The sequence below is a fragment of the Vulpes lagopus genome, chromosome 7, assembly GCF_018345385.1.
Source record: "Vulpes lagopus strain Blue_001 chromosome 7, ASM1834538v1, whole genome shotgun sequence".
Taxonomy (NCBI): Eukaryota; Metazoa; Chordata; class Mammalia; order Carnivora; family Canidae; genus Vulpes; species Vulpes lagopus.
This window is the reverse complement of record NC_054830.1, coordinates 4,580,678-4,599,303: the sequence shown is the minus strand read 5'-3', so window position 1 is coordinate 4,599,303 and position 18,626 is coordinate 4,580,678. Positions and strand designations below refer to the sequence as shown.

Here is an 18,626-nt window from a genome sequence, read left to right as displayed (position 1 = left end):
ATCATAACCACAGTCATCCACGGGGGCCATACAGCCACACCAAGTGTGACACATGGGATAGGTGCTCGTCACATCGGACTGCATCACAGTCACACCCATCACACACACACACACACACACGCACACGCAGTCTAAGGTTCCTCCTAGCCAAGACGAATACATCCTGGGATGAGGACCAGACTTTGTCTGAAGCCCTGGGCTCCCTGACCACAGGTCTTGGAAATAAATGGTAAATGTTGCCACCTGGGTCCGTCTATTCTCAGGGGAAGGGTGGCTCATAGAGGCAGAGGGGTAGATGGAATCACCCACGGAGGTCACTTGACAGATAAGAAAACTGAACCCAGCTGGCCCAGCTCCCTGCAGGAAGTTTGGGGCAGTGGGGGGCTGGGGGTACCAGAGATCTCATGCCTGGGTCGGCCCCTCCCCTCCCCCTCGAGTCTTCCAGCGCTGAGGAAGTAGAGGCTACACCCTGCCAGGCACTCTTACTGCAGACGTCTGTCCGTCTGTCCGGAACAGAGTGGTAGTCTAACCAGCCAGCTGGAAGCTTGGAGCAAGTCGGGGTTCGGGGAAGGTGTGTGTGTGTGGGGGGGACAGATAAGGATACACACACAAATCAGACGGTCTGTATAAATGAGCAGATACCCTGGTGTGGCCAGAGGGAGATGTTGGTGCCTAGGACCTGAAAATAAGGGCTCAGCCCCCAGAAGTGGATGGATCATTGTCGTTACGGTGGCTACTGCCGTCCTGTGGCCCGCCACAGCGGAGAAGGAAGCAGGCCTTGCAACCAGATGGTCCTGGGTTCCAATTCCACTCTGCCACTTGCTGCTGCGTGACCCTGAGCAAGTCTCATCCCTTTTTGGTTGCCTACGTTTCCTCATCTGTAAAATGGGAGGTGACACCAGTCCTCACCCCTAGGTCTGTTGTAAAGACTCCATCGATCAGTCACAGAAACAGCCATTGGCTATGGTGCCTGGTACGCGGTAACACTCCCTAAGTGTGCGAGTGACATAAGTGATTTAGAAATATCAAGAACAGCCTTTGTCAGGCACTTTCCCTATGCCAGGCATCTTGCGTGAGTCACACCCTTACATACGTACCTGGGCAGGGGCTATTGTTGCCCTCACGCTCCAGATGTAGAGGAGGGATGCTGGACTCCACTTCCACCGAGAGCACACAGCTTTGCGCCTCTCTGCCCTTGAGGACTGGTGGGAGGTGGGGCAGCCCCAGATGCCCGGCCTCAGCCCCTGCTGGAGTTTCCTTTACTCTTGTCACCATTTTTCTATTTCCGTGGCTTTGATGAGACCAAGGTGTGGGGACGGCGTAGTTACAAAGCCACCAGCAGCCACCAACTTCCGCCTGGGGATGGAACCTCTCACTAAGTTTAGCCTCCAAAGATCATTCCTGGGAGGGGCCTCCCAGCCCTGAGGTGGAGGAGCAAGCGGAAGAAGAGAGGGTGGGTAAGAGGATGGGTAGGGTAGGGTAGGAGGGAGATGGAAAGAGAAGGAGGGGAGAGGAAGATGGAGCGGAGAAGGAGGGAGGAGGCACAGAGAGCCCTGCAGGTGTGGAGGCTGGTGCAGGAGGGCACCTAGACCCCAGCTTGATATCAGATAGGCCATGGGGCAGGATGCCCCCAGCCCAGGCCACTGACCTACTTTACAACTTCTGAGAAGTTTATCTGCTTGATTTCCGCTTTCACATCCCGCGTTCCGGCATCTGTTCAGAGATCACCTTCCCCCACAATTGGCTCTTCCTCGAGACCTGAGGTCTACATCCTGGCCCTTCCCCGGCCCCTGGAAAGCTCTCCCTTCATCTCTTGCCAAGACCCAGAGGTGGTAGAAGTAAAAGTAAAGATGATAAATCATTTATTAATTTTGTATTATAATGCTATGTCCTTCCTGCTAAATATCACTTGGGTTCAAGTACTGGGATGCATTGTCTCAGAGAGACAGAATAGGTTTTTCAGGGAAGCCAGGCCACCAGGGTTCGAATCCTTGCTCTCCTACTTCCCAGCTGGGGGCTCTTGGGATCCATCCTTGGCCTTTCTGGGCCTCAGCTTCCTCATCTGTAAAAGAATATGAATAGTGGCCTCTACCCTACCTTGGATATTGTGAGATGAAATGACTTGAGTGTCTAAGCAGTTTTCCAGAGCTTGGCCCACAGTGAGTTCTTTAATCCTTAGTAGATATTCCTTTTGTAAGCATAGTTGTAATCAGATGCACATTTAAAGCTCAGATTCTTTTCAGTGATTACATCGAAGGTGACCTTACATCTACAGCCCACATCTAGTCACTAGGTTGTTTTGTTGCTGTTGTTTGTTTTTAAGTAGCCTCTCTGCCCAATGTAGGGCTTGAACTCATGACCCTGAGATCAAGAGTCAGATGCTCTATGGACTGAGCCACCCAGATGCCCCAAAAGTGTGTGAGGGGTTTTTTTTTTTTCTTTTATTTAATTTAAACTCAATTAATTAACATATACTGTATTATTAGTTTCAGAGACCAAGATCAGTGACAAGTGTCTTCAATATGGAAATTGGCAGCCAATATTTAAACATTACAAAATGTTGTGTGTGGAGAAATCCAAATTTCTGGATTTTCTTGGAAATTTGGAAGCTGTGAACAACAACTGAGGCTGGGCGGTGGCTGTCCCTATTGGATAAGGCATGGGCTCACCAGCTCACCGTGGTCTCCACCACTCCTCATTGTCTCCCACACAGAGGCTGAATGCCAACTGCCTTTCAGCATCATGCTTTTGTAGTTTTTTCTCTTAAAGTAATAAGGATCATTAATTATAGGTCATACTTCTCTTTTTTTTTTTAAGATTTTATTTATTTATTCATGAGAAACACAGAGAGAGAGAGAGAGGCAGAGACCCAGGCAGAGGGAGAAGCAGGCTCCATGCAGGGAGCCCAACGTGGGACTCGATCCCGGGTCTCCAGGATCATGCTAAACCGCTGAGCCACCCGGGCTGCCCATAGCTCATACTTCTAATGTACTCACCGCACGCCAGACACTGCGCTAAGTTCATTAACTCACAATAACTCACTTAATTGTCATAGTGATCGTTGGGTAGGAAGTGGTGTAACACTCATCTTATGGGTGGAGAAATCTAGGCACAGAGAGGTGAAGTCAGTTCTCTGTCAGGTGAGAAAATAAATGAAAGCCTGAGATGACCACGAGTTTCAGGAAGAATGAAGAATGGGTATTCATGGTTGTACTCATTTCTTGCAGCTGCTCAAAATCCTAGCAATTTATCATAGCTCTAGAAATCAGAAGTCAGAAATGAGCCTTCTGGGCCTAAAATCAATGTGTCAGCAGGGCTTCATTCCTTCCGCAGGAAAGGTTTGCCCAGAATCTTTTTTCATCAGAGTTGCATCTGTCAGAGCCCAAAACTCTGACACACGTGTGGCATATAGAAATCACAACGCGCAAGGAGCGCAAATAATTTAAGTTCTTGTTTGTTCTCAATGCAGCTTACTTTGTGCAAAGATCCCTGTGGGCCAGGATGCTGAGAACTATCTGTCCCTGCCCACATGCTCCTTTCCCAACACTGCCACAATGCCAGCGAGCTTAGGCAGGGCCCCGACACTAAGGGTAAGGGAGGGAGCCCTCTGATTCGCAAGCCATGGGTCCACCTGGCCACCGTCAGGCTGCTGCTCACCTGTCAGCCTTCCATTTTCATACTTGTGACCTATCAAGATTGCTGCATTCTCTGCTACTCCTGAGCTTTGCTCACAGGGCTGATTTTCAGCCAGCTTGAGGCACCGGAAGCTCTTTGAGGCTGTCTGTGGCTTCAACTGCCCAGAGACACCATCAAGTCATTTCCTTTTTGGGGACCTGCAAACTCTCTGGGCTCTGTAATGAAGAGCAGGACTCAAGCCTCTTCTGGTTTTGAGGGCCCCCAGAATAGCTCTGGGGAACTTTCCCTATCCCAGGCCTCTCTCTCTCTCTCTCTCTCTCTTTTTTTTTTTTTTTTGGTTCCATAAAGAAGGGCATAGGTACTTCCCACCCTGTTACAGGTACTGAACTGTGTCCCCCCAAATTCATACCCAGTACTTCAGAATCTCATCGCATTTGGAAATAGGACCTTTAGGGATCCCTGGGTGGCGCAGCGGTTTGGCGCCTGCCTTTGGCCCAGGGCGCGATCCTGGAGACCCGGGATCGAATCCCACGTCGGGCTCCCGGTGCATGGAGCCTGCTTGTGTCTCTGCCTCTCTCTCTCTCTCTCTCTCTCTCTCTCTCTCTCTGTGACTATCATAAATAAATTAAAAAATTAAAAAAAAAAGAAGAGGAGATTAGCACACAGGCACACACAGAGGGATGACCACGTGAGGACACAGGAGAAGTCATCCATCTACAACCCAAGGAGAGAAGCTTCAAAAGGAACCGGTCCCACTGACACCTTGATCTCAGACTTTCAGCCTCCAGAGCTGTGAGAAGATGCATTTCTGATGTTTAATCTACTTGGTCCTTTGCGGCAGCCCTAGCATACCTAGACACCACCTCTGCTACTCCCGCCAGTCCTGAGGAAGTCAGGTGGCCCCCGGAAGCTGGAAAAGACAAAGGAACGGATTCGCCCCTAGACCCTCCAGAGGAATGCAGCCCTGCTGACATTTTGCCGTCAGCCCTGAACTGTACACTCAGAGGTTCGTGCTGTTTAAGCCTCTAAGTCTGCAGCAATGTGTCACAGTAACGACAGCAAGCTACGCAGAGGGAGCTGGGAGGTCCCGGACCACCCCTACGCCACTTGGATCCATGTGCTTTGCAGGGAGGTTGGCCACATGCTGGGATAGCTACTGCGGGAGACTTGCTGATCTCTCTCCCAGACAGAAAGTGGAATCATCCACTGCTGCCACTGAATCGAGCAACTCCAACTATTCATCATCTCCCTCCCCAACCATTCCCTCTGGATTCCCTTCCCCTTCAGCTGGCACTTCTGTTCCTCTAGGTGGCTTGTCCAATGAGGTGACCCAGTTCCTCACCCCTGAGGGGTCAGAGACCCTGGTCACCGTACCTTTAGACCTTCAGGAGTGGCACGGATTTCTGCCCTTGTATTGCGATGCAAAACTGCATTTAGTTTACTACCTGGATTGGCAAGGGATGTGGAGGAGAAGGATTTGGGAGGCTTCCACTTGACCTTATGCACAGCAAAAGCTTATAATACTTACAATACTTGATCTGCTCAGTGACTTCCAAGGGCCAAGGGCCAGACATACATTATCTCTCTAAACCCTCACCACCACGCTGTGGTGTCAATAGTATTATTGTCCCCTGACTACTAGAAGAGGAAACTGAGGCATTGGGAAGTGAAGCAACTGGCCCAGAGTCCTTCATCTAGGAAATTATGGAGGCTTCTAATCCCAGAGCCTTTGCCTAAATCTCTTTCCTAAATCTACCACATGATACTCCAGTGTATGCGTAGACCCCATTTTATTATCCACTCCCCTATCGATGGAGACATAGGTTGTTTCATAATATTATACAAAATACTGTCATGAATGCCCCCATCATGACTTTTTGTGTAGGTGGCCCCCCTCTTATAGGTCCTGGATGCCCCTACGCGAGAGCTCGAGAAGGGTTCTGAGCTTATATGCGTTGCCCTCCATCCTGGGACCTCAAATCCAAGACTTCCACCCAGCCTCCCTGCCTCCCCCACCATTTCCCCTCCATGACCCACCCTGCCTCCTACTTCAGGACACTCTCACCAACACTTGTCCCTGAGGACTGACTTGCTCTACCCCTAAGGGGCTCCCTCCCCCATGTCACCCTGGTCGGGTCCCTTTACCTGACTGAGCCTGTTTCCCCAGCTATAGACCATGGGACCAGTCACTTCAAAGATCCCATGCATGGAGGAATCATGATTTTGAAACCATAATGTAAGATCTTTTTCCCTTCCTTCTTCTGATCTAAATCTTTACTTCAGTTACTGGTTGAGTGACCTTAAGTAACTAGCTTAAACCTCTCTCTCTGTTTCTTTGTTTGAAAATTAGGGATTGGGGACACCTGGATGGCTCCGCAGTTGAGCATCTGCCTTTGGCCCAGGGCGTGATCCTGGAGTCCTGGGATCGAGTCCCACATCGGGTTCTCTGCATGGTGCCTCCTTTTCTCTCTGCCTGTGTCTCTGACTCTCTGTATGTCTGTGTCTCTCATGAATAAATAAATAAAATATTTTTAAAAAGAAAATTAGGGATTATAATATCTCCACTACCTCACACCTCATAATACAACCCCACACACACACTACTTGAGCACAGTGAAAACATGGTAAGGTTTAGTTGAGCAGTTTCTGGTACATACTAAGTGTTCAGTAAATACTGGCCACTGTTGTTGATATTATTACGGTTGACCCTTGAACAACCTGCAGTTTAGGAGTACTGACCCTCCCCAACACAAAGATCCACGTATAACTTTTGACTCCCCAAAAACTTTACTACAAGCCTACTGTTGACTAGAAGCCTTACTGATAACATAAACAATCGATTGACACGTATTTTCTGTGTTATACGTATTATACACTGTGTTCTTACAGTAAAGTAAGCTAGAGAAGAAGAAATGTTATTAAGAAAATAATAAGGAAGAGAAAATACGTGTACAGTCTCGCACTGTATTTATCGATACCGTAAGTTTACATCATATCTTTACAAGACCAATCATCTATTAGTACCTACATCAATGTTACTTTATATGACCAAAAAAAAAAAACACCACACACACTTCAGATCGATACATATTACTAATACTAGACACCCAAAGTGAAAAGATAATATGAAAAAGAAATTCATATTTCTTTTTTTTTAATTTTTTTTTTTTTATTTTTATGATAGTCACAGAGAGAGAGAGAGAGAGAGGCAGAGACATAGGCAGAGGGAGAAGCAGGCTCCATGCACTGGGAGCCTGATGTGGGATTCGATCCTGGGTCTCCAGGATCGCACCCTGGGCCAAAGGCAGGCGCCAAACCGCTGCGCCACCCAGGGATCCCAGAAATTCATATTTCTTAACAGGGATCATGATTCATGCATTGGTAACAAAGAGGTGGCAATAAGATTGCTTTGGGGTGGCCTAGTGTAACAGATACAGTTGCTTCACTGTAGCCCAGCCTATACACTAATAAATGAATTATTATAAAATTTTAATACGATCATCTTCATAATACAGCATCAGAGACCTTATTGCATCTTTTTTTAAAAAAAAAGTGTGATGATAGACTGATTCTCAATTCCTCCAATTCTTTGAAAGCGAAGTTATAAAAGTCAGAAAACTAATACATTAATAATTTTACATTAAATATCGCTTATCTTAGGCCTACATAAGGATACGCTGTGAATGGCACCACATACGTTCTGTGTTCATGCGCCTAAGTTTTTTTTGTGTTTTTTTTCCCATTCGCCTAAGTTTTGATAAATTTTAACTTTTTATAACAGATTTCTGTACATTTTATGATAGCAAATGGTAAAATAGATCAGTTATCTACATATATTTTATGCATTCATGACATACCTAACTTTTTCTTTTCTTTTTTTTAATTTTTTTTAAATTTTTTATTTATTTATGATAGTCACAGAGAGAGAGAGAGAGAGAGAGAGAGAGAGAGGCAGAGACACAGGCAGAGGGAGAAGCAGGCTCCATGCACCAGGAGCCCTATGTGGGATTCAATCCCAGGTCTCCAGGATCGCGCCCTGGGCCAAAGGCAGGCGCCAAACCATTGCACCACCCAGGGATCCCTACCTAACTTTTTCTTAATTTGTCCATATTTTGAGGCTACCCAGTTCATCTGCATATTTTTTTCAAATTGTCACAAATCTCCGAAAATGTTTCCAATATATATTTTGGAAAAAGAATGCATGTAAGTGGACTCACGCAGTTCAAACCTATGTTGTTCAAGGGTTGACTATCTCCCTTGCCTCTTTTCCTAGTTAAGGAGTCGTTGATTTTGTATATTCTTTCCTTCCCAAGAGAGATGGTGGGAACCTAGGAGTCTCTTTCTTGCATCGATCTCCAAAAGCCTAAAGTGATGAAGTTTGGGATTTGGCCAAATAGATGATGTTTGTAGCCATCACAATGACATTGGAAAACTCGACATCCTTGTCTTGTTTCTGATCTTTAAGTGAATGTTTTCCCGGTTTCCCCACCAAAGATGGATCTACTGCTGGGTTTTTTAGGTAGCCCTTACCAGATGACGGAAATCCCCTCCTATTCCTAATTTGCTAAGAGATTTTGCAAAAATCATGAATAAAGGTTGAATTTTATTAGATGTTTTCTCTGTATCACATAATCTGAAGAATATTACAGAATTCTTCCCCTTTAGATTGACAATGTGGTGAATTATGGACGTCAGTATTCTAATGTTAATTATCCAACCTTTAATTCCTGGAAAAAATCCAACTTGATCAGGGTGTATTTTTTAATACATTGCTAGATTCAATTTACTGATATTTGAGGTAGGATTTTTGCATCTGTGCGAAGGAGGAAGATGGTCTATGATTTTTCTGACTCATACTGTTCTTGTCAGGTTTTGGTATTAAGGCAAGGCTAGCCTCATTTAAAAAAAAAAAAAAAAACTGGGTGTTGGAGCACGTGGGTGGCCCAGTTGGTTAAAGCATCCAACTCTTGGTTGTGGCTCAGGTCATGATCTCAGGGTCATGAGATTGAGCCCTGTGTTGGGATCTGCGCTGGGCATGGAGCCTTCTGAAAATTCACTCTCGCCCTCTTCGTCTGCCCCTCCTCATCGACTCTCTCTAAAAACAAAAACAAAAACAAAAGAACACCTGGGTATCCTTTTTTTTCTGTATTCTGAAATAGTTTGCATACTGTTAACATTATTAGTCACACAGATATTTCAGATATTTGTAAAACTCGCTTGTAAAAACATCTAGATCTGGCATCTTATTCGTGGGAAGGGTTTTTTTTTTATGGGAGAGGAAGGTTTTTATTATTCAGTTTCTTTAATGACTTTTTTAGACTTGGTATTTCTTCTTGGCTTGTTTTTTATATTTTATCTACGTTGTCCCAATCATAGTTGAATAGATATATTGGTGAATAAAATCATTCCTCGTGCCGTCTTATGGCCTCTACAGCCCCATGCTTTCGTTCCCTTTCTCATCGTAAATAATTCTGATTTGCACCTTTTTTTCCTTTATTTTCCTTGATCAGCGTCACCAGAAGTTTATCTTCTCTTCTTTCAAAAAAAAAAAGAAAAGAAAAGAAATATTGGCCTTTTTATTATGTTTGTTTTCTAAAGTTTCTGCCCTTATTTTGGCTCTTTCTTTACTTTCTATGTGTTTATTCTATTGTTCTTTTCTGACCCTCAGTTCAATACCTAGCTCACTGATTTTCACTTTAAGGCTGCAGATTTTCTTCTAAAATTTTCCTTTGGTTTCATGTCATAAGTTTGATATGTAAGTATTTTCATCTGGATATGGAAACATTGCATTCCGTGTGTTCTGCTCTGTTAATAAACATTTTCTGACTTTTGGCTTTTCCATAAGGTTGGGGCTTCTCATGCCTCTTTATTTTTTTTTTCCTCATGCCTCTTTATTACCCCTTGGTGGCAATGAACAAAATGCCCACACTCATCCTTGAAACCTACAAGGTTTCTTTTTTTTTTTTTTTAAGATTTTATTTATTTATTTATTCATGAGAAACAGAGACAGAGGCAGAGACACATGCAGAAAGAGAAGCAGGCTCCCTGTGGGGAGCCTACTGGGGGGCTCAATCCCAGGACCCCGGGGTCATGACCTGAGCCAAAGGGAGATGCTTAACCACTGAGCCACGCAGGTGTCCAAGATGGGTGTTTTTAAAATCTCTGACTTCAGTGGTATAATTATCTAATACAAGATATTTTACATTAGTCCTTTTTTTTTCCGTTCTGGGTCTTCAATTTTTGCAGAGCATTTTACATAATAGCACATCTCAATTCATACCACCCGCATGTTTGAATAGTTCTGTCAATTTTTGCTTCATTTATTTTGAGACTTTTTAAGTGCATACACTTAAAACTTATGGTTTTTCTAGTGGTTTTATCTAGTAACACTTTTTACATTAAACTCTGTGCTGTTACACGTAGGGCTAAACCAACTTTCTTTCTGGCTATTTATATCCTTTTTTTCTTTAAGATTTATTTATTTATTCATGAGAGATGCACAGAGAGGGGGGGGGGCAGAGACACAGGCAGAGGGAGAAGCAGGCTCCTTGCAGGGAGCCCGTCGTGGAACTCGATCCCTGGTCACCAGGATCATGACCAGAGCGAAAGGCAGGCGCCCCACCGCTGAGCCACCCAGGCGTCCCGGCTGTTTATATCCTTAAACTAGTAACTGGTTACATCTTACATCTCTAAATGTAAACAGCACCTTGCTGGATCTTAAGTTTTCTTATCCAGCCTGATAATATTTGTATTTTAATTTGAGTATTTAGAACAATGCTGTCCAACATAAACATAACACGAGCCATCTCTGTAATTTAAATCTTTTCTAGCAGCCACAATTAAGAGTTTAAAAACTGGTGAATGGAAAATAAAATAAAATAAAATAAAATAAAATAAAATAAATAAATAATAAAAACTGGTGAATGTTCATAATGTATTTTATTTAGCAATGTACCCAGAATGTTATTGATTTCAAGGTGTAATCGGTATAAAATTATTAGTAAGATGCGCTTCACTTTTTTTCATTCATTCCAGGTCTCCAAATTCTGGAGTGCATTTGTCACTGACGCAGGAGGATCTCAGCACAGACTGCCTACCTTTCAAGGTGCTCCACGGTCCCCGGCCACTCTATCAGGTGGCAGAGATTTAGAGCATCCGCGTTCATTCCAATTACTGATGGGTTTGTATTTATTTTGTGATTTCTGATTGTCCCTCTTTCTTTTTCTTTTCTTTTTTTTTCATTTAAGATTTCATTTCTTTATTAGAGAGAGAGCATGAGCAGTGGGGAGGAGCAGAGGGAGAGGGAGAAGCAGACTCCCTGCTGAGCAGGGAGCCTGACAGTCCCAAGACCCTGGGATCATGGATCATGACACTTAACCTATTGAGGCATCCAATCTCCCCATCTCTCCTTTTCTGTTTCTTTTACTCGCCCTCCTTGCTTTATTGTGGATTTTTTTCTCATTCCACTTTTTTTCTTCTACTTACCTAGAAAATGACGGTTTCTGTTCTTATTCTTTTAGCCATTTCCTCAGGCACCTTCATGTGGAGGTTTAACCTGTCAGAGTCTAAAGCTCCTGCAGCCTCCTGACTGTTCTACCTGTATCCACTCTCGCCCCCTCCAGGCTGTTCTCCGCACAGCAGCCAAAGTGAGATTTTTGGTGACCTTTTTTTTGTTTAACGTGTAATATTTATTCAAAATCACAGATAATCTCATGTAAAGACATCTCTTTGACCAAAACATTTTTAGGATAAAAAAATATGTTTTTCTATCCTTCCAAAAATGGAAATTACTCACCAAAAGGAACAAAAACCAATTCAAGTATCACAAGCTAACAACAACAAAAATAACCAAAGACTTGTGAGTTCACTTTCTGTTTTAGTGATGTAAAAAGAAAAAAAAAAACCTGCATTTATTTTATTTCCCTGAGGTATGACTTATGTACAAAAATGCTGTATATGTTTAATACTACATATTGATGATTTTAAAGAAAAGTAAACACCTACGAAAACATCACCACAATGTCACAAGCTTAACCATCACTTCTAAAAGTTTCCTCTTTCCTTCTTTATTTATGTGTGATAAAACCTTTTTTTTTTTTTTAATATGGAACGCTTCACGAATCTTTGTGTCATCCTTGTGCTGTGGTGATGCGAATCTTCTCTTGGTATCATTCCAGTTTTAGTATATGTGTTGCTCAAGCAAGCATGACAAGAACATTTAGTATAAGAGCCATCCTCTAGAAAAAAAATTTTTAGGGGCACCTGGGTGGCTCAGTTGGTTAAGCGACACACTCATGGTTTCCACTCAGGTCATGATCTCAGGGTGGTGCGATCAACCCCCGCAGGGAGCTCTGCGCTCAACATCGTGGAGTCTGCTTAAGATTCTCTCTCTGCCCTTCCCCCTGCTCATGTGCTCTTTCTCTCTGTCTCATAAATAAATAAATATTAAATTTTTTTAAGTTTAAGTAGGGATGCCTGGGTGGCTCCGTGGTTGAACATCTGCCTTTGGCTCAGGTCATGATCTCAGGGTCCTGGGATCAAGCCCCTCAATGGGCTCCCCACAGGGATCCTGCTTCTCCTTCTGCCTATGTCTCTGCCTCTCTTTCTGTGTCTCTCATGAATAAATAATTAAATATTTTATTTTTTATTTTTTTAAAATATTTTATTTTATTTTAATTTTTATTTATCTATGATAGTCACAGAGAGAGAGAGAGGCAGAGACACAGGCAGAGGGAGAAGCAGGCTCCATGCACCGGGAGCCCGACATGGGTTTCGATCCCGGGTCTCCAGGATCGTGCCCTGGGCCAAAGGCAGGCGCCAAACCGCTGCGCCACCCAGGGATCCCTAAATATTTTTTTAATTTAAAAAGTTTAAGTAGACAATACAGTATTGTTAGCAATATGCATTATGCTTTATCATAGATCTCTAGGACTTACCCATCCTCCATAACTGAAACCGTATACCCATTAAACACCAATTCCCAACCCTCCCTCCCCCAGCCCCTGAAAGTCATCATTCCACTTTCTGTCTCTATCCACTTGACTTACCAGTTCCCTTGTATAAGTGGAATCATCTTTGTTCTTTTGTCCTCTGCTTTATTTCATGTGCTTGAGAGAGCAGCAGATTTAACTTCTTCCTCTTCTTTTTTTTTTTTTAAGATTTTATTTATTTACTCATGAGAGACACAGAAAGAGAGAGAGGCAGAGACACAGGCAGAGAGAGGGAGAAGCAGGCTCCATGCAGGGAGCCTGACATGGGACTCGATCCTGGGTCTCCAGGATCACTCCCTGGACTGAAGGCAGAGCTAAACCGCTGAACCACCCGGGCTGCCCTAACTTCTTCCTTAAGGCTGAACAATATTCCATGATACGTATACACCACGGATCCTTTATCCATTCATCCGCTATGCCTTTGCTTCTGTAAATAACACTTCAACGAACATAGAAGTGGAGGTATCTCTTGGAGATCCTGATTTCAATTATTTGGGATTTATACCCAGAAGTAGGATTACTGGATGGTAAAGTAGTTCTATTTTAACGTTTGAGGAACCTCCACACTGTTTTCCATAACATAGCACCATTTTGCATTTCCATCATCAGTAGTGCACAAGGGGCTCCAGTTTCTCCACACCCTCAACAGCGCCTGGTGTCTTTTGTCTGGGATTTTGTGTTGGGTGGGTCGAAACCATCCTAACACAGTGGGATGGTATCTCTCTGTGGTTTTGATTTGCATTTCCCTGAAGATTCATGAGCACCTTTTCCTTATGCCCATTGGTCTTTATATCTTTACTGAGTGCTCACTAATATTTTTATTAGAACTTTTGCATATGAGTTCATAAATGAAATCAGTGCCTTCTTGTGTCTTTTAGTGACCATATGTGTATATTTGTGCTGAGTAAATATCTAGGAGTGGACTTTACACCCAACATGGGGCTCAAATTCACAATCTCAAGATCAAGTCATTAACTCCACTGACTGATCTAACCAGGCAACCATGCCCTTGTAGTTTTATTTTATTTATTTATTTTTTAGATTTTATTTATTTATTCATGAGAGGCAGAGACACAGGCAGAGGGAAAAGCAGCCTCCATGCAGGGAGCCCGACGTGGGACTTGATCCCGGGTCTCCAGGAACATGCCCTGGGCTGAAGGCAGACACTCAACCTCTGAGCCACCCAGGTGTCCCGCACTTGTAGTTTTAAATTGCATTTTCCTTTTTTTTTTTCCCTATGGAATTAGGATTGGTTTTTATTTGTTAATCTTGCTCTAGATCATTTGGTTTTTTTAATAATAAATTTATTTTTTATTGGTGTTCAATTTGCCAACATACAGAATAACACCCAGTGCTCATCCCGTCAAGTGCCCCCTTCAGTGCCCGCCACCCATTCACCCCCACCCCCCTGAATTGCATTTTCCTGATGGTTAATATGGTTGAGCATCCCTTCATGTTTATTATCCATTTATATATTGTTTTATGTGAAGTATTGAGTCACATTTTTTGGCCCCTTTTTTTTAAATTTTTATTTATTTATGATAGTCACAGAGAGAGAGAGAGAGAGAGAGAGGCAGAGACATAGGCAGAGGGAGAAGCAGGCTCCATGCACCGGGACCCCGACGTGGGATTCGATCCTGGGTCTCCAGGATCGCGCCCTGGGCCAAAGGCAGGCACTAAACCGCTGTGCCACCCAGGGATCCCTTTTTGGCCCTTTTTAAGATGAGTTGTCCTTTTTTTTTTTTTTTTAAGATTTTGCTTATTTGAAAAGGAGAGAAAAAAAAAAGTATGAGCAGGGGGGCAGGAGAGGAAGAAGCAGACCCTCTCCCCTGAGCAGGGAGGGGAGAGTCTTGATCCCAGGATGTGAGGCTTGATTCCAGAACCCTGGGATCATGACATGAGCCGAAGGCAGATGCTTAACCAATTGAGCCACCAAGGTGCCCTTTTTATTTTTGATTTATAGGAACTCTTCATATAATCTGGAAGTGAGACCTTCTGTCAATTATATTTTTGCAAATCTTCTTTCTCACTCTGTGGATTACCTTTTCATTCTCTGAACTGGTGTCTTTTGAAAAATAGAAGATCTTACTTTTAAAATACTATAAGAATAATATTTAATGGGGATCCCTGGGTGGCTGAGCGGTTTAGCGCCTGCCCTTGGCCCCCCCGGACGTGATCCTGGAGTCCCAGGATCAAGTTCTGCATCGGGCTCCCTGCATGAAGTCTGCTTCTCCTTCTGCCTGTGTCTCTGCCTCTCTCTGTCTCTCTCTCTGTCCCATGAATAAGTAAATAAAATCTTTAAAAAAAGAATAATATTTAACTTAATGATCATTTTAATAACTTCCTTTATATTTATAGTATTTTTAGTGTTCTGCTTTTAAAAATCTTTGCTTACTCTAACATAAATAAATATTCTCCTGTAAGAATATAAATCTCTTTCTTTAAACTTTATCTTTTACTTTTATATTTACAATCCACCTGGATTGCAGTCCATCCTTGCACTAACGGCACATTGTCTAAATTCCTGTGGCTTTATGATAGATCTTAATGTCTGAAAGGGTAACACTCCATTTTGTTTTTCTTCTTGAAAATCTTCCTGGCTATTTTTGGTTATTTGCATTTCCTTGTGTTTCTTAAATCAGCATCACGCACACACACCCACCCACACACACACACACACACACCCTGCTGAGATATTGCTAAGATGGCATTGAATCTATAGATCAATAGATGTTGGTGTAGAACTAATGTCTTCACAATTTTAAGTCTTTCAATCCATGACCATAGTATATCCTTCTTTTTATTTAGATTTTACTTAATATCCTCAATAACATGTTAAGTTTTGTGTGTAAATTTCTTGTACTACTTTCCTTAGATTTAGTCACAGGTCTTTGATGTTTTTTGATGGTCTTGTAAATGACATGATTTTCAAATGTCTTTTTCTAGAGATGTTGATACATAAAAACACCATTGATTTTTGTATTTTTATTTTTAATCCAGTAACCTTGCTAAATTCCTTTATTAAATCTACCTATAGGGCAGCCTGGGTGGCTCAGCGGTTTAGCGCCACCTTTAGCCCAGGGCCTGATCCTAGAGACCAGGGATCCAGTCCCATGTCAGGCTCCCTGCAGGGAGCCTGCTTCTCCCTCTGCCTGTGTCCCTGCCTCTCTCTCTCTCTGTGTCTCTCATGAATAAATAAATAAAATCTTTTAAAAAAATAAATCTACCTATAGTTTCTTTTAGTTATCTACCTACACAATAATATAATCTTTTATTTCTTCTTTTTCAAGCCTTTTGCTTCTTTTTGTTTGTTTATATGTTTTATTGTACTGGCTAGGACCTCAGTGCAATATTAATAAAAAGTGGTGATAACAATTCCAATTTCAATTGTCCACCCTTAATTATGTTGTTGTTTTAGATATTTTGGTGATATTCTTTAGCAGATTGAGAATACTCTATTTCTAGATTGCTGCAAGTTTTTATCATTAAAAGATGCTGCATGGATCAAATGCTTTCTGCATTATCTTTTGAGATGATGTCATTTTTCTTTTATTATGCTCATGTAACAAATTATAATAATTTATTTTTAATGTTAAAACAACTTTGCATTTAAAAGGCAAATGCACAATCCAAAAATTATATGTTAAGGGGAACACAATGAATAAAAATGCAATCTGTGACACTAATGACACAAAGGAGGAGGGACAGAGATGCAGAGGAGCAAAATATTTGTATACTATTGAAAATAACTTGGTATTATTAAAACTAGATTACTATGAGGTTAAAATGTTAATTGTAATCCCTAAGGTAACCACTAAGAGAATAAAATTTTTAAGAAAGGAAAGGAAAGGAAAGGAAGGAAAAGGAAGGAAGGAAGGAAGGAAGGAAGGAAGGAAGGAAGGAAGAATGAACATCTGAGTAACTCAGTCAGTTAAGCATTGGACTTTTGATTTCAGCTCAAGTTATGGTCTCAGTCTCCTAGGATTAAGCCTGCAGCACTGAGCCCACATTGGGCTCCGCATTCAGTGGAGCAGAGTCTGTTTGTCTCTCTCTCTCCATTACTGATCCTGCTCCTGCTCTCCCATGCTGATGCTCTCTCTCACTTTCTCTCTGAAATAAATAAATAAATAAATAAATACACACATACATACATAACTCTTTTTTAAAAAAATAAAGAAAAAGGAAAAATAAGGGCAATCAAATGGGTACACTACAAAAAATCAACTAAAAAAATTTTTAGAGCCAATAATGGAAGAAATGAGGAACAAAACATGTAAGACATACAGAAAACAAATAGCCAAATTACAGAAGGAAATCCTTCCTTATCAGTAAATGCTTTAAATGTAAATGGATTAAGCTCTCCTGTTAAAAGGCAGAGATTGGCACATTGGCAAAACAACAACAACAATAAACATGTTCCATCTGTCCACAAAAGACTCACTTTAGATGCAAAGACACACAAAGGTTGAAAGTAAAAGGATGGGAAAAGATATTCCATCCAAATTGTTCCAAAGGAAAGCTGGGGAAGCTATATTATTGTCAAACAAAATACATCTTAAATCAAAAAGATCTCAAGACACAAAGAAGGATATTGTATATCTATTAATATTCAAAATAGAAAAAGATATAACAATAATAAACACATATGCACCTAACAAAAGAACCCCAAAATGTAGAAAGCAAATATTGAAAGAACTGAAACAAGACTAGAGAATTCGACAATAGTAGTTGTAGACTTTAACACACTACTCTCAATAATGACTATAACAATCAGTAGAAGATCAATAAGGAAACAAGATTTGAACAACATGATAAACCAATTAGACTTCACACATATACAGAGTACTTGGCCTAACACTAACAGAATACACATCCTTCTCAAGTGCACATGCAGTATTATTCAGGATAGACCATATGTTGTGCCACAAAACAAGTCTTAATAAATTTTTAAAGATTGGAACCATATACAGTATTTCTTCCAATCACAATGTAATAAATCAGAAATGAATAATAGAAGGAAAACTGGAAATTTCACAAATACATAGAAATTAAGCAACATAATTTTAAACAACTAATGTGTCACACAAGAAATCATAAGAGAAGTTAGAAAATATCTTTAAATGAATGAAAATTAAAACTCAATACACCAAAATGAATAGGATGCAGAAAAAGCAGTACTAAGAGAGATATTTATAAATGTAAATGTACATATTTTTAAAAAGATCTAAAATCAGTAACTTCACTGCATACCTTAAAGAACTAGAAAAGGGGGATCCCTGGGTGGCACAGCGGTTTGGCGCCTGCCTTCGGCCCAGGGCGTGATCCTGGAGACCCAGGATCGAATCCCACGTTGGGCTCCCGGTGGATGGAGCCTGCTTCTCCCTCTGCCTGTGTCTCTGCCTCTCTCTCTCTCTCTCTCTCTGACTATCATAAATAAAATTTAAAAAAAATTAAAAAAAAAAAAAAGAACTAGAAAAGGAATGTCAAGTTACATTGAGACCTATCAGAAGAAAGGACAAGGAGGCCTGGGTGGCTCAGCGGTTGAGCACCTGCCTTTACCCCAGGGCATGATCCTAGAGTCCCAAAATCGAGTCCCATATTGGGCTCCCTGCATGGAGCCTGCTTCTCTCTCTGCCTATGTCTCTGTTTGCCTCTCTCTCTGCCTTTCATGAATAAATAAATAAAATCTTAAAAAAAAAAGAAAGGACAAAATAAAGGTTAGAGCAGACACAAATAAAATAGAGAATAGAAAAACAACAGAATCAATAAAACCAAAAATCTATTATTTGAAAAGATCAGAAAAACTGCAAACATTTAGCTAGATTCATGGGAAAGAGAGCAGAGACAGAGAAGAGACTCAAATTACCAAAATCAGAAATGAATGTGGGGACATTACTACTGATTCTACATCAATAAAAAGTATTGTAAGAGAAGACTATGAAAAATTTTACACTAACAAATTAGATAACCTAGATTAAATGCATAGATTTTTAGAAATAT

The 18,626-nt window shown here is 41.7% G+C and overlaps 1 non-coding gene across 1 annotated transcript; it reads right to left on the bottom strand.

Annotated features, from left to right (window-relative positions):
• Positions 1-11,734: 11,734 nt before the first annotated feature.
• Positions 11,735-11,839, bottom strand: LOC121496345. The gene has a single exon (XR_005989174.1). It is a non-coding gene; the product is annotated as a U6 spliceosomal RNA (small nuclear RNA).
• Positions 11,840-18,626: the final 6,787 nt, after the last annotated feature.